The sequence below is a fragment of the Hippopotamus amphibius genome, chromosome 1 (genome assembly GCF_030028045.1).
Source record: "Hippopotamus amphibius kiboko isolate mHipAmp2 chromosome 1, mHipAmp2.hap2, whole genome shotgun sequence".
In the NCBI taxonomy this organism is placed as follows: Eukaryota; Metazoa; Chordata; class Mammalia; order Artiodactyla; family Hippopotamidae; genus Hippopotamus; species Hippopotamus amphibius.
The window spans coordinates 130,923,387-130,940,774 of NC_080186.1; positions in this window are offsets into that span (position 1 = coordinate 130,923,387).

Below are 17,388 nucleotides of genomic sequence, written 5' to 3' on the forward strand. Positions count from 1 at the left end.
TCACAAATGTCGTAACAGAATGTATGTGTCTCTACACATATGTATTTCTGGAAGTTGCTTTTTCCATTTAATACATTTTGAGGATCATTCTATGGTATACATGGTACTAATTTCCTTGTATCTTCATAATGACCCTGTGAGGCAGGGACCATTGTTATCATTCATTTTACAGATGGAGAAATCACAGCACAGAGAGGTTAAACGACTTGCCCGAAATCACACAGCAAGCAGCCAAGCTGGGATTTAGAGCATCTGTCTTCAGAGCACACATGCTTTAATCACTCTTCTGGAATGCATCATTGCAACCAGGGCATCACAGCACATGCTAGGGCCATTGTGTAAACGACCACGCCCTTTTGGAAAGACCTTTCTCTGAGTCCGGGCTTCCACTACTACAAACAATGCAGGAGGGAGAGCCTGCATGGGTCACATTTCCATGGTAACTGCCACATTTTGCTCACAATTCCCAGCAATTGTGTGGGAACAGACCCATCCCCTTCGCCGCCACCAAAGACATGCCGGGAAGCAGGAACAGGAGAGGCGCAGGGATGTACAGTGGAAACTGGAAGAAAGGGGACTTTCTGCCACGGGGAGGGAGGAATTTAGCAACACTGCAGCAACACGGAGAGGAGAGACTGTACCTAATCAATTGGGTGGTCGGCGTTCAGGGCGAGTCCAGGCATCGGGCGCCTCCACTGAAGGTCTCATACTCGTTACACAGGCAGTGTGGCCCCACCGGTGGCCTCTGGGCGGGTCTCACCCAGCAGCACGGGCTGTGCCCACTGGTCTCCAGGGAGTTGATGGATTGGGAAGGGAGAGGGGTATGATGTTTGCTGATTCCCAGAGTGGGTCTCAGAGAGCTTGGGAGTGAAATGAGAGTGTTCATGTCCCACCCCTCAAAGTCTAGAAGAGGTTAGGCCCTCAGTACGCTTCCGAGGAAGCGGGGGGAAAGAAGGGTACCCCAGGGAAGCACTGACTTAGCAAGCCACCCTGCCCAGGGGACTTGACACATAGTGACAAAGCCACATGGCCCAGAGCTGGCTGTGCTCTAGGGTGCCTGTGAGCCTCCAGGGGAGACCCCGGATAGGATTCGCATAGAGGAGGCCCCTCCCGTATTATTCTCCCTGATGACAGAAGCCACTAGCACATGTGCTGTCCCTCCTCTCCAATGGTGAGGTTTGTGATGGAACCTGAAAATGCTTTCCCCTTATTTACGTGTAATGCATATTTGTCCTTCTGCGTGTCTGGCATTTTGAACACCCTTCATGGCTTTGAATAATTCCCTCCTCCTGGGTCCCTGACTCCCCAGAGTTTCCCAGAAACTCCATTTTCCCAGAAACTCCATTTTCCCAGAAACTAAGGTGCAGGCATGTGAGCCGTCTCTCTGGTTAGATGCCTCAGCAGTGGCCTCTGATTCCGGGCCAGCGGCTCTGAGATGAAGCAGGTTCCCACGGATGGTGGGGAGGCGGCAGGGTCCAGGGGCAGAAGGGCCAGGGTTATGTCTGGGCCCTTCGGTGTGGTGGCTCTGCTAGGCGCCGGCCACGGTGTTGCTCCCTGCAGCTGCCCCGCGGTTGGGCCGTGTTCCCGCAGCAGAGCCTCCAGCCTGGGTCTCAGGCTGCTCGGGAGACGCTGGGAGCCCCCAGCATCCTGTAATAAGTTCCGTTTCAGCTTAAACTCACTGCAGGTGGTTTCTGCGGTTTTCAACCAAGCCTGCCCGAGACCTCCCTGTTGGCCCAGCACCTTTGAAAGGGAGGCATTTAGTGTGCCGTGTGACGGCTGCGTGGCATGCCTTTTACCCTATCAGACACAGTTGATTCCAAAACTAACCCAGACACCCCATAGGGTAAGTAGACCTCCAAGTAGCATCGTTCAGATTTAAACGTGCACTGGGGACCATGCAGAAGGATCTGGCTTCCTGCCTCCACCTTCTGTCCCACTCATATCCATCCTCTCCTGTGTGGCCAGAGAGAACTTTCTCGAAAATGACCTGGCTGTGCCACTGCCCAAGTGATAGCTGTGCTGGCACTCCCCCACCCCCAACCCAGTCCTCCTCCCTGCTCTGCCCACAAGGCTGCCCTGTACCGGGGGCGGCAGCATCCCTTTCCCGTGGCCTTTTCCACGTGATGCCCTCTCTGGGTTCTGTTTCCCACCCCCGCCTCCCTCCTTGGGATGGTCACAGCCTCCCGAAGAGGGGCAGTCCCAGGTCTGCCCCTCCCCCTGCTCCTTAGCCCTGTCCACTCCAGAGCACCCTCATTTTTCTTGGCCCCCCCCATAGTCATCTGCTCTAGGAAGCTGTGGGAGGCCCCCCAGGGGTCTAGGGACTTATCTCCAGAACCCGGGAGTGTCACCTTGTATGGCAAAGGCTCTGCAGATGCCATTAAGTTACTGATTTTTTTATATTAATTAATTAATTTATTTATTGGCTGTGTTGGGTCTTTGTTGCTGCACACAGGCTTTCTCTAGTTGCGGCGAGCGGGGCTACTCTTCGTTGCAGTGCACAGGCTTTTCTCATTGCAGTGGCTTCTCTTGTTGCAGAGCATGGACTGTAGGTGCACGGGCTTCAGTAGTTGTGGCATGCAGGCTCAGTAGTTGTGGCACTCTGGCTTAGTTGCTCCGCGGCATGGGGGGTCTTCCCAGACCAGGGATCAAACCTGTGTCCCCTGCATTGGCAGGCAGATTTTCAACCACTGGGCCACTAAGGAAGTTCAAGTTACTGATTTTGAGACAAGGAGATGATCATGCATTCCCGAGGGAGGCCCTAAATGTCATCACGTGTCCTTCAATAGGGAGGCACAGGGACATCTGACAACAGGGGACAAGGCCATTGATGACGGAAGCAGAGACTGGGGTGGTATGCTTTGAAGATGGGGAGGCTCTGAGCGGAGGAACACAGTCAGCCTCTAGAAGCCGAAAAAGGCAGGGGAGTTTTTCCCCTCAGTGGTTCAAGAAGGAACCTTGGCTTTAACCAGTGACACTGATTTCAGACTTCTGGCTTCTAGAACCGAAAAGGAAGAAATTTATGTTGCTTTAAGCCTTTGAGTTTGTGATCATTTGTGACAAGAGCTACAGGAAACTAATCAAAGGGTTTCCCGACCCCAGGCTGGGCTGGTGGTCCTATCTGAGCCCCACTGCCACCCAGTGCTGGCCGGTGGCACTTATGCTGCAGGGGACCTGCAGCTGACTTGTCTGTCTTCTCCAGCGGATCCCATGGTCAGCCTGTGCCCTGTCACTCCTGTGTCCCCAGTGCCTGCTAAGGGGCCAGCACGTGGTGTGGCAGGAATGAAAGCTTGAAGGACAAACTGTGCACCCGGCTTGGTCACTTATGGACTGAAATGCTCCAAAGCAGGGATGCTCACTTAGAGCCTTCAGGAATCCTAGAAACTCTGCCTGTGACCCCTTGGTCATCAACGCTGGCCCCCAGGACACTGGCTGTCAATTTCCTTCAACAGCTCCAATGGGACCAAATAAGGGCTGAGACCCGGGTCCTCCAGTGACCCAGCTCCTCAGAGGGCAGAGTTTCATAGCCCAGATTCTTGGGATCCAGGGAGCGTGAAATCTAGGAATAGTGTCCCATAAAGCAGGGGACGGGAGCGGAGGACCCAGGTGATGGGCACGACTGCCCTTTCTGTCCCCCGCTCCCCACTGAGATCCGAGGACTCCTAGGAGGGGGCAGTTCAGCTGCGCTGGGATGGGGGGTGTGCAGTCTTCTCTGAGCCCTCTGCTCTGTCCTCTGTCCCCGGTACCAAGGGACCTGCGGCCAAAGGCCACAGCTGCTGCAAGGGATTTGTGTTTGTTTGTTTGCCATGCCGCAGGGTCTGTGGGATCTTAGTTCCCCGACGACGAGGGATTGAACCCGGACCCTTGGGAGTGAAAACGCCAAGTCCTAACCACTGGACCATCAGGGAACTCCCAGGATTTGGGTTAAAATCACAGGGAAGATCTTGGGTCCTCTCCATCCTCCTTCTCTGAACCTCTCCGATCCCCACTCTCCTGACCACAAAGCCCCACTCCTGCCATTGCACTCAGGACCACTGACCCCAGTCAACACTCCCACCAGGCACGGGATTGCAGCCTGCTTGGCTACCTGCTCAGGACCTCTGTGCAGCCACCACAACCACAGGCCACTGGGGGACTAGGTGGCCTGGACCCCATCACACCCACATCGCTCCACAAAGCTGTCCACGTAGCTCCCTGCACTGTCGTCCCTTGTCTGTCCCTTCCACTTGCCTGGGGAGTCTCTGCGGGCAGCCATCGGCAACTTCCTCCTGGGTCCCCCGAACCTGGAAATGACGCATACGTTTGCTGAGTGAGGAAACAGAGCAGGGCAGGGCGTGAGGGCGCTGGGGAGAAGGAGGGTATTTACTATGGTGGCCCCTCTGCTGGCCACTGCTTTTCTCAGAATATAGACCTGGCCACCCTCACCCTCCACCCCACAGACCTCGTTACCCCTCTGCCCTCTCATCTCCCACTTCTTCTCCTTGCTCGTCCACTTCGGCCACACTGGACTTCTTGCTGTTCTTTGAACCTGCAAGAGTGCTCCCTGCCTCGGGGCCTTTGCACGGGCTGTTGCGACTACCTATTACACTTTTCCCCCAGATGCCCTCATGCTTAAGCCCTTGCCTTTCCAAAACTATGTTCAAATGGCATTTTCTGAATTGCCTTATTCTGATTATTCAATTTAAAATTGCAACCCCCTCCAGCACACCCAATCTCCCTGGCCTGCTCATTTTCCCCCCCTTTTGAAAAATAGCAGTTCTCCTCTAATATTGACCTAAGTATCATATTGTTTATAGTCTTTCTCCATGTGGGCAGGAACATTGGTCTGTTTTGTTCAAACATGTTGCTCCCATACCTAGAGCAGTGCTGTCACATAGTGGGCCCCCAACAAATACTAGTTGCAGAAATGAATTGAATGAATGAATGAATGATGAAGGGAAGCTTCACTGAATGGTGACAGTTAACCAAGTCATGTAGGAAGAGGTCGAGGATTGGGAATCCCTGGGGGAAGAACGTTCCCAGCAGAGGGGACAGCCGGTGCAAAGGCCCTGAGGTAGAAGCATGCAGTGTGTTTAGGCAACAGCAAAGAAGTCAATGTGGCTGGAAGACGGCCAGGATAAGAAGAGGGGTGGGGAGAGATCAGAGAGTTGAGGAGGCATTTACTCTGAGACAGAAAACCACTGGGAACTTTAGGACAGGGATGTGACATGGTCTGAGTTGTGTTTTATAAACATTATTCTGTCTGCTGTGTAGAAAATAGACTCTAAGGGAGGCAGTGAAGAAGAAGAGAGACTAGTGAGATTTCCTGTGATCATGCAGGTGGCAGATCTGGGGGACAGCCATGGATGTGTGAGAAGGGGTTGGATTTGGGACGTATTTTGAAAGGAGAACTAATCAGATTTTCTCTTGGATCAGATGTGGAGTGTGAGAGAGCTCAGAGGCATCACGGGTAGCTCTAGGCTTTAACCTGAGCAACTAGAAGGAACGAGTAGCTGCCTCCTGAGCTGGGGATGAATGGGACCACGCTGGGACTGGGAAACTGAAGTTGCCTTTGGGCTTATTAAGCACGAGGTGCCTATTGGAAATCTAAGGGGAGATGTCAAATAAGCAGTTGGATGTATGAGCCCAGAGTTCACGGGAGACTCCAGGCTGGCTGGACAAATTTGGGAGTGACCAGCATTCAGGTGCATCTTAAAGTGAGGAGGTTATGAGCTTACCTGTGCAGGGAGAACAGGGACAGAGAAGAAGGGGTCCAGGACTAAGCCCTTGGCTCCAGCACTGAGAGGCGAGGATGTGAGAAACCACAGCAGTGCAATGGAGGAGACAAGGAGAGAGACGTGTCTGAAAAGCCAGATGAAGAGGTGTAAAGGAGGGGGCGCCATGGGCTGTTCCAGATGCCACGATGGTGATGGGTCCACAGAGATGAGAGCCAAGAAGGATTACAAGGGCAAGAGCTGAGTGTAAAGGACCCAACACAGGATGGACTACAGTAGGGCCTTTGCTGATGGCACTGTAATCACCCTTGAGGACAGCATCTTCACCTGCCTTCTTAGCAAGTCCGGGGACCGAGATTACAGGACAGGACTGGAGTCCCAGCTTCGCCACCACAGGCACTCTCCTCATTGAGCTGAGACCCTGTTTCCTTTGGTGTCAAATAGGATGGGAGAGTCCTCCCTTGGACGGCTGAGGAAAGATGGAACAAGAATTCTCAAGGCGTATTGAGATTTCACAGGAGAGCACACCCCACGGTTGGGGGAGGTACCTCTGGGCAAGGGAGAGGAGAGGATGAGGAAAAGCCTTTGTACTTTCTTATTTTGTAATTGGGGTCATCAACAACAACAAAAATGCTGGCAAGGGCATTATTACAATAATTGGTGAAATTTAAATAAGGTCTGTGACGACATAACAGTATTGCATCCATATTAATGCTCCTGATTCTGATAACTGGACTGGGTCAGGGGAGAAAAGGACCCTGTTCTTAGGAAACACCCACGAACTATTTAAGGGTGAAGGAGCACCACATCTGCAACTCACTCTCAAACGGCTAAGATTTATAAAATAATATTTAGAACGAGCGAATGATAAAGCCAATGTGGCAAAATAGTAACAAATGATGAATCAAATAAAAGGTATATGGAATGTCTGCACTATTCCTGCAACTTTTCAGTAAATTTGGAATGATCGCAAAATAAAAATTATGTAAAAGACCCTAAAAATGTTTGTAGTATGTTCTTCAGTATTGTTTGAATCTTGTTCAATGAGAATACATTTATGCTACTAAAATGTGACGTGTTTTTAGCTATGAAATAGGCACAGTAAATAAAAACCTTTTGTGAACTGTAATAATTATTATATTTGTTATTCTATTATTATTGTTACTGTTATTATTGATACTGTTAGTATTTCGAGGAGTTCTTGAATTGCAGACAGCCGCCTGCCTTTTGTGTCCCTGGTGCCAGGTCAGGTCATTTCGACCCCTGGGGCCCCGGCCAGGTCATTTTCAGGCTTCCCCATCTCGACCCCCGCCCTAGGTAGCTCTCCACATCCCCCAGCCAGCGCGCCGGCTTTCGGCAGTGCCTCCCTCTGTCCACGAGAGGGCGCCCGCAACTCCTCCTTGTCGGCACCGCGGCTCCGCGGAGCCTGAGATGCTCGCGCTGAGCCGCAGGACCGCAGCCCGCTGTGGGCTTGGAGCGAACCTGCGAACCCCGGGGCAGAGAGTCTGGGGTATCTGGAATTCAATTCAATTCCCTGATCCCTTTTTCTTTCTTTCTTTTTTTTTTCCTGCATAGTTGGCTGTTGGCTCAAGGGTGACACTGAAAATGCATGAAACAGTAATTCTGGAGACTGAATGGGGGAATGCAATGAAATCAGCCAATGCAGACCACCTACTCCGGGACTTGAGAACTTCCCAGAGGTCGGCGACACAGAAGTGGCAACAGAGCAGCCCGTCGGCCAGATTTGGCCCCCAGGTATCCTCTCTTCAGCTTCACGGTGTCTGATAAACTGAATTGGGGGTGGGGGTGGGGTCACTATTTTAAAATTCTAAAACTGGGAGATTTCACATAAAATCCAGATTTCTGTCTTTGCATATAAAATGGGGTGAAAGGTCCATATCCTCACAATGGGAAACCTCTCTGAGCTATGGGGCGGTGCCCTCTTGGGACTGGGCATACACACCAGCTCACCACAGTCCCCACTAGGCCTCACCTCGGGGCAGACAGTTAGGAAGACACATTTATCAAGAGAAGCGTTTAGAGCACACTGTACGTAATGGCTCGTTTGCTTGATTAAAACTCGTAACTGCCGAGCATATGATATGGGGTCCACCCGGTACTCCTGCCCAGGCCGGGCCTTTCCAGGGACAGACCTGACCACCAACCAGCACCTAGAACACTACTGGCATTTTCAGTAGATGCTCAAGAGATCTGATTTGAAATAATGAGCTTGTGGGGCTGGGGTGGGGGCAACAGAGGGGTTAGAGGCTGACCACTACAGAGTGCAGAATGTCCTGTACTTGCGCTGTAGTGGGGCTGGATTCCAACTCAAGTGCCTGTGGCATTGGAATGGGAAGGCTGCCCTCCTGCTCAGCCATCAGAAGCAGCCAGAGGACGGACTTCTCCTAGGCTCCGGAGCGTCTCAGCTTCACATCCCCACCGCTGAACCGACATGTTTTTGCATCACTTAAACTTAGAGATTTAATTTGGTGATAAGGCCACTGCCCTGAGTCTGAGAGTCCTGGGTATCTTGGGAAAGGGCTCAAGAAGGACTCCAGGAAGCTGGTTACCTGTGTGGCATGGGTTGGACACAGATGTTTGTGTCACATGGTGGTGAACTGTCATTCACACCAGGCCCTCATCGCCAAGGAGCAGAAAGCCCCCTGGACGGGTGCATCGGAGGCCACTCTCTGTGCTGATCTGACTGGATCCTCTTTCTATTCCAGCATCTAGACTCAACTGAACCTAATCTTCTGCCCTCTGCCCTCTGCCCTCCACCCTCTCCCAGATTGCTTTGTGGGGCAGAGCTCTTGTTGCTAATCACATCTCCCAATGCTCATAAATCACAGAGTACTCAACTATTGATTTCTAAAAAGGCATTTTCCCCCAATATGCTCTGCAAAATGCCTACTCCAGATCTGACTGCCTGGGAGGCTTCTCTGATTCTCTGTTTTCTTGAGGACTTGCTGCTCTCACTTTCCCTGTGAGAATTACTCCACGTCTTCACTAGGCTAGGTCAAGGACGCTCCTTAGAAGGAAGCCAGCTAGATGGAGTATCCCTTTGCCCTTCCCTCCATCCTCCTTTCTGGAATGCATATGAGGTAGCTAGAGCTCCAGTGGCATCCTTGGGCCATGAGGCAAACTAGAGAATGAAAGCAAAGGCTAAGAATAGGGAAGCAGAAATAGTGAAGGAACCTGGCACCCCTTTGACTATGGAACCATCACACCAGCAGTGGACTAACTACTTGAAGAACTGTTTGAAATGAGAGAAAAGTCAGCATTATTGTGTATAAACTACTGCTGTCCTAGGCGCAGTGCTTTCATAGCAGCTGCTATGAACTTAATCTTAACCATGAGACCATCTCTCCCTGGGCTGACTTCCAGCTGAGATGCGTCTTCCCCTTCTCTCCATGTAGAATTGACATCCGGTGAACTGCCTCAACCCACTTTGTGGGCCAGGATGTTCTGTTTCTCAGGTGGTTTGCACAAGTGTTTATAAGAGAGACGTGTATGCTGCCTGGGTGTCTCTTGGATAAAAATGGCTTTCGGATGACCTCTCCCTGATTCTCATCTGGATAGAGAGTTCAGGCTGCTCTGACCTTCAGCCAGTGTATAAAGACACACTTGTACTGGCTGATAAATTATAAACACTACCCCGCAGGTTGTAAACAGCTACTGCTTCAAGCCCCACTAGTGTACCCCGACTCTGTCCCTGGTTGCTCCCTGTAACCCTCAGACTCACATAACCCAGCAACTTGAAAGTTAGCACCTGGGGAGACGAGGGGCTAAGACTCTGCTCTAACTCACCTGCCTCGTGTGTGTTCTGATGGGTGATGTACACGAGACACCTCTACATCCAGGTGGTGGGGAGGGGACACGCACCCTCCCAGCGTGGGAAGGGAGGGGCCCTGGCCCGGGTGTTCACTGGGACCCGCTGGCATCCCGAGCCATGGCCCTTCCCACCTGGTTGCTGGCGCCCTGCTGATGCCTCCACCTGTGACCAGTGACCTCAAGGCTGGTTCTTTGGCCTCAGAAACACCCCTGTTACTTTCCTGCATAGAGAGTTTCCCCATTCCTTTGTCTTAACCTCTTTTGTGTGGGCCAGTGGTTCTCATGGGGGGAAACTTTGGGGACATTTTGGAGATGAGTGTGTCATCTTCAGCTGTCCCAGTGATTGGTGGGGAGACAGTGACATCAGTGGATAGGGGTTGACGTTGTTTTTCAATATTCACTGTAAACTTATTGAACTATGGCATGAATAGAGAAATGTACACGTATTTTAAGTGTACACCCAAAAAATTTTCACTAAGTGAACATCCACATAACCAGCTCCCAGACCAAAACCAGAAAAGCATCAGCACCCCCAAACCCATTTGAATCCCCTTGTAGCCATGAGCATCCACCGGGGGTAACCACCACCTTGACTTCTAACACTGCTAAGGAATTCCTTTTTCCTTTAAACCTCCTAGAAATGATGTCATGCCATGTGTATTCTTTTGTGTCTGGCTTCTTCCACTCACTATCATGTTTGTGAGATTTCTCCATGTTGCTGCATGTAGTTCTTGACGGGCACGTGGGTTGTTTTCAGTTTGGAGCCATTAGGAGTAGTACTGCCTCGAACATACGCTCACACACTTCTTGATTGATAGATGTACACGTCTCCTAGGCAGACACCAAGGAGTGAATACGTGGATCACAGGACAGGCATATATGCAGCTTTTGTAGCTACTGCAGAAGAGTTTTCCAAAGTTGTAGCAGTTGACATTCCCACCTGCACAGTAGGAGCATTCCTGTTGCCCTGCTTCCTTGTCAACACTTAGTATTGTTCATCTGTTTCATTGTAGCCATTCTGGAGGGTGTGCTATAGCATCGCACTGTGGTTGTTTGGCCATTTGGATATTCTCTTTTGTGAACTGTCTGCTCACAAGACTTCTGCCCAGTTTACTTTTGAGGCATTTGTCTTTTCTCCTATTGATATGTAGCTCTTTATGTCTTCCAGGTATGACTTCTTTGATGGATATGTGGATTACAGACATCCTCTCTCATTCTGCGACTTGTCTTTTTACTCTCCTAACAGTGTCACATGATGAAACAGGATCTTTAGAGAGCAAAATTCATTAACTTTCCCTTTAAGGTTAATAATTTTTGGTGCTAAGTCATCTTTTCCTACCTCTTTGTTTCCTTCTAGAAGTTTCATAGTTTCACCTTTCACATTCTCATTTATAATCCCACACACTTTTTTTAAAATAAATTTTATTTATTTATTTATTTATTTATTTATTTATTTTATTGGCTGTGTTGGGTCTTTTTTGCTGTGCGCAGGCTTTCTTTAGCTGCAGTGAGTGGGGGCTACTCTTTGTTGTGGTGTGCGGGCTCCTCATTGCCGTGGCTTCTCTTGTTGTGGATCACAGGCTCTAGGCATGTGGGCTTCAGTAGTTGCAGCACATGGGCTCAATAGTTGTGGCTCCTGGGCTCTAAAGCGCAGGCTCAATAGTTGTGGTGCACAGGCTTAGTTACTCCGTGGCATGTGGGATCTTCCTGGAGCAGGGATCGAACCCATGTCCCCTGCATTGGCAGGTGGATTCTTAACCACTGCGCCACCTAGGAAGCCCTCCCACACACTTTTGAATGATCCATCAGACATCCATGAAGGTGAAATACTTGTTTATAAGGATCTACCTAGAGCCTAGCTCAGCTTTACACTTAAACACAAAGTATTTTTTGGTACAGTTTAATATACACTGAGTTTCCCAGCATGTAACTCCTGTGTAAATTTAGAGAATATTATATTTTGTTTTATTTGGAACTTTATTAAGATTTGAATCACCATTTCAGAAAAAATACATCACTGACAGCAAAGTTGCTCAAGTTACGTGAGTTACCCATATAACCCACCCCTCTCCATCTACATTTCTAGATGATTCTATGTTTGAAATAGATACACATACTTAGTTGACTCTTTTCCAAACTATTAACTGTAAAGGCAGTTTCAATAATCTTTTGTCTTACTTCTCTTCAATTCAGATGTAGTCATTACAGCTCAGAGCATGTATTAGATCACTTAAACTATATCCCCTGGTCTGGTCATGCCCAGGCAGCTAGGTATTGGTGCACTTATGATTTTATCATAAATCACTATTTTTATTTATCTTTTCTATTACAACTAGGGCATTGTATTAGCTTGGGAGGGGAGATTATGTGTGTAGATACATTTCATTTCAGGATGGCAAAGGAGATTTTACAAAGTATTTCCTGTAAGAAGGAGCCATTGGGTCTGATAGGGCGAGGACCGGTGCAATGGGCTCTGCCCAGGAGACCTCATGTTTCAAATCAAATAAGAACAGTAAGGTGTATTTTATTTTTCTCCTAAAATGGAATTCCTCTTAAACAAACTGGTTTTATGGTAACAACAATGTACTTCCTCTTGTTACATCTGTGAAACAGAAGGACCCATACTAGCCCCAGGAGAAGCGATGTGTGCCTGGCCCTTCTACTCAGAGCCACCTCCCCTCCCTCCAGCATCTACCTGCCTGAAGTCACGTACAGGCTCCCTCTGGTTCTTCTCTGGGTTTAGTTTCACAGGTAGAAAGGTCTGAGTTCAAGCCCCAGTTCTGCCCCAGACCCTCTGTATGGCTGTGGGCAGTGTGTTAGCCCTCGGTGAGCCCAGAGCATGCATTCACAAAATGAAGAAAAGAAAACTAACTTGGCATGTCCGTGACAGTCCAGAGGTACCAGCTGCAAATGTGTGCTGAGTGCTAACTCCGGGCCAACTCCTGTGCTAAACGCCTCAGGAGGATAACCCCCTTTCACCTGCCTTTTGGATAGGGACCAGTTCTATCCCCAATTTACAGATGAGGAACGTGGAGGCACAGAGAGGGTGAGTAAATTGCCCTAGGTCACACAGTTGGGAAATGGCAAAGCTGAGAGTTGAACCCAGGCAGTCCGACTAGTTCCTATTAAATAATAAGTTGTAGGGAAAACAGTGCCCAGCACAGGGGAGATACGCAAAAACTGGCAGCTCTTGGCTACTATGATGTGCTGGCTGGCTGTATAGTTCTGAACACCTACATGTGTTGTTGCTTTCTCCTCTCCACCCCCAGTAAGAACTGGGCGCATGCCTTTGGTTTGATATATTCAACCATTTCATATATGTCATAGTGGGTTTTAAACAACTTGATTTCTGGGACTTCCCTGGCAGTCCAGCAGTTAAGAATCCACACTTCCACTGCAGCGGGGGGAGGGTTGGATCCCTGGTTGGGGAACTGAGATCCTGCATGCTAGGCAGTGCAGCCAAAAAATTAAAAAAAAAAAAAAGTAAACAGCTTGATATCTAATATCCCACTTGCCTAAATTTGCCAGGGTTTAATAGGACACTCGTGAAGGTGATGTTAATTTTAATTGACCTGTGAATGATATAGAGAAGTCTGTGTTTGCACTGGAATTCATGCTGATATTTACCTAAAAAAAAAAAAAATGTGAATCCCATAAGCAACAAAAAGTACACTATGTCAAAAATATCTCCAAGCCCCAGGCCACTTATGCCTGGAAATACTTGACACGAGGAAGCACAGCTATTCCCTCCCCCTCCCGCCCCCCATCCCCGTCCCCCCGTCCCCCGCCACTGCCCCGAGTACTGGTTGTAACAGGACTTGACCCACATGTCTCTAGATCCTTAAGAATGTTCTCTGATGCAGACCAAGGTCAGGTATGGTAAATAAAGCGGCTTCCAGCGCAAAATAGACTCCACTTCCCAGCAGGTGTGGCTGCTGAAATTTTCCATTTTTGAAAATGGTCACGGGCTTGGAGAATTTTCGGGAGCTCTGTCGTGTAAGGCGGTGTCCTGGCAGCCGTCCGTGCAGCCGAAGTGTGTGGTCGTTAGCAAACAGCAGGCCTCTGGGCTTTCGAGGGGAGTTGCAGGGTGAGTCTCTGCTATCACCCAGCAGTCAGGAGGCCTTGGGTCTCTGAGCGTTTGCTTCCCTCCTCATCAAAGGAAGAAGCTGAACGAGAGAATCCCTAAAATGTCCCCAGGTCTGGGATTCTAGACGCTAAGGAGTCAACACGTGCCACGGTTTTGGATGGCTGGTTCTGGATCACATTGTGAACAATCCAGGGCTCACTTCCTTTCTAGCTGTGTGACTTAGGCCCCATCACGGAGCCTCTCTGAGCCTTTTCCTCCTTAATAAAATTAGCAGTAACAATACTGATCTCACAGGCTTGTTGTAAAGATAACATTTAAAAGGCCTAAACGTAAAATAGATGCTCATCAAATGTCAGTTTCTTGCTCTCACACATTTGCCCACCTCTTTTCACCATGTTCCCCATTCAGCACCAGACCCGCCCCACACGGTCAGCCCACCTCTACCTGTGCCCCACCCCAGCCCATCCTGTCTTCCCCCAGCAGTACCAAGAGTCTAGACCCTCAAATCTTCTGCCCCAAATTAGCATCCACTCCTAGACCAACTGTCACGCTAGGAACCATCTGATAAATGGACACATTCCCTGGCACGTTTGCATTAAGAATTCTAACAGTAGGGGAATTCCCTGGTGGTCCAGAGGTTAGGACTCCATGCTGTCACTGCCGAGGGCCTGGGTTCAACAATCCCTGGTCAGGGAACTAAGATCCCACAAGCCACAGGGCACGGCCAAAAAAATAAAAATAAGAATAAATAAGTAAAATAAAATAGGGATTAGGAAAAAAAAGAATTCTAACGGTAGAATTTCAGTGCCTAGAACAGAGAGGAATCAGTAATTTAAATATGGCAACATTTGCTTTAAAAATTCCATTCCCCAATGACGCTAAAAAAAGAAGCATTTGGAAGAGTTTCTCTTTTCAATGTATATTATGCATACAAGTAGCTAGTTCATCCTTGTGATGTATTTGGTTCCATGATCTGTTTCTTTTTCCTCTTGGCAAAATAACCCACTTTAGTGAGTCCACCTCTGGAGTTTGGGCAAAGCCTTAGAGCTGGGACTCCTGTTTGCTTTCTCCCGTCAGCCACCCCAGATTCTTTTTGGAAGTAGGTAGAGCAGAAATGAAAAGTTGGTAAACAAAATTCTTTCTTTGGTCTCTTCGGGCTACTTCATGGTTCCCAAACTGTAATTATTGGTTGCTTTTTAAAGTGTCCTTCTGAACTGAGAGTATTTAGTTGTTCTAAATTCATTTGGGATCCTTCTGGACCCAAGAATTAAAGGTGACTCTTCATTCCTGTAAGTCAGAGACGGCCTCATCCCAGGATACCTTCCAGGGCTGTTGACATGTTGTGTGGTGAGGTGTCCAATTAAAGCTACATCCCAGCATCCTCCAAGTGGGAGTCCAAGGTAGGCTCAGGAAGGAGAAAACTTCCTTATGAGTCTGATCTTCCACCCAGATGGACCCTTGCCTCCCATAACCCCAATCTGGAGTAATGGAAATAAAGAAAGAGACCACTGGGTCAGAAGAATTGTAGGTGGTTTTATTGACCACAAAATCTCACTAACATCCTAGGGTTTGGGTAATGCCCTAAACCACACCTGACTACCAAAAGAGACAGAGGCTGTTCGCAAAGACTCTATAAAGTCTGCTATGTTATAATAGATTCTCAAGCGTCCTTCCACCAATCCCCCCCCCTCCCAACACAACACCTTATGGGGGATTGAGGGTGGGGTAGGAGTCTGATCAGGAGACACTGCAATCTTTGCCATTTAATAACAGTGATGATACCTAATGATATTTATTGAGCGCCTTATATGCATTGCTTCATTTCATCCTCACGATAACCCTATGAAGTAGTCTCACTATTATCCCCATTTTACAGAAGAGAGGACTGAGGCTGAGAGGGGGGAAATAAGTTCCTCAAGGTTAGTAAGTGATGGAGATTCAAACCCAGATGTGACTGGCCCCACAAGCCTCATTTTGACAACAGCCACAAATCTGCTGCCTGCTTCGCCCCGAGCCTGAGGGCTTCACACTTCTCTATTCCACGCAGGGCCCATCAGGTTCCTGCAGCCCACAGCAAACCCCAAAGAGAGCACAATGGGTGGAAGGGTAGGCTCTGGGGCCAGATGGCTCAAGTTTGAACTCAGGTCCAATGCTTATTCGCAGTATGGCCGTGGGGAAGATATTTTACCTTTCTGTGTCTTTGTTTTCCTGTCCATGCAGAGAAAGAATAATCCCTCTTCACGGTGCCGTAGAGATGGGGTGAGTAGGTATGTGTAAAGCACACAGACAGTGTTCGGCTCATTGGAGAAGCTCCTTAAACACTGGGTGTTTTCCGTCAGCTCTCCTACCTCTAGTCAACTGCCGGCTCACCATCTCCACCTCAACATCCAACAGGCAACTCAAATTGGCAGAGCCAAAGCTGAACTCCTGGTCTCCTCCCTAAACCTGCCCTTCCCCCACACTTGCCCCCTCAAATGTCCGGCAACTGTCTCTCTAGGAGCTGGAAAAAAAAATGGGACTCCATTCTGTCTGCACACCTCACCTGCAAATCTTTTTAGCTTTACCTTTAAAACAGACCCAGAATTTAGCTGTAACTCACCGCCTCCACTGCTACCTGGTCCAGGTCAGCATCATCTCTCCCCAGGGTGCCTCCAGCAGTATCCTCGCTGGGCTTTTTTGTTTTTAATAAATTTATTTACTTATTTTTTAATCGGCTGCGTTGGGTCTTCGTTGCCACACAGGGCCTTTCTGCATTTGTGGAGATCGGGGGCTACTCTTCGTCATGGTGCGCTGGCTTCTCATTGTGGTGGCTTCTCTTGTTGCAGAGCATGGGCTCTAGGCACACAGGCTTCAGCAGTTGCCGCGCATGGACTTAGTTGCTCTGCGGCGTGGATCGGACCCATGTGCCCTGCGTTAACAGGTGGATTCTTAACCACTGCGCCACCAGGGAAGCCCTCTCGCCGGGGTTTTTGCTTCTGCTCTTGCAGACTCTCTTCCTGCCATAGCCAGAGCGACTCAGGATGCATCACGGGCTCCCATCTCACCCATAAAGGCTCCCGTCTAACCCAGAGAAAACGTCAGCATCTAATCATGGGTCCAGGGACCTGGTCCCCCACAATGCTGCCTCTCCCTCTCCCTCTCCAGCCTCATTGATTTTTCCCTCCTAGAACCTTTGGCTCTGTCTTCCCCACTCCAGAAAACTCCCCCCACCCCCACCCCTAACCACATGTCTGATTCCTTTACTTCCTGTGGTCTCTGCTCATACACCACCTCATCAAAGCGGGGTTCCCTGACCATCATAAATAAACAAGTCCCCAAGTGGACTTTTGACTGCATATGTCACAAGCCCATAAATCACCAACCTCCCCCACCCCAGTTCTGTTTTCTTTATTTCCCCCCAGTATCACATGCGGATCAGGTGCGGGTGAGGTAGAAAGGATTGGCAAAGTGCTTGCCAAAAGTATCTGATGGAACCATGATTCCTTGGGGTGTAAAGGAAAATACTATGATATAAGTAAATACATTTTATGGGTTTTGCTGGATAGGGCACGACTGGTTCAAAGTGAGGTTTTGGACCAAGTAATGCTGAGGAAGGCATCTCAGAACAGACTTGAGACATACCTGAGCTCCCTTCCAAAATAACACCCAAGATGAGGTTGGAAATGCAAACTAGACCCTTTTGAGTTAAGAGATTGGATTGAACACAAGCATCTGATTATAATCCCTCATGAAACTTTGCTATGCCTATCATGATGGGAG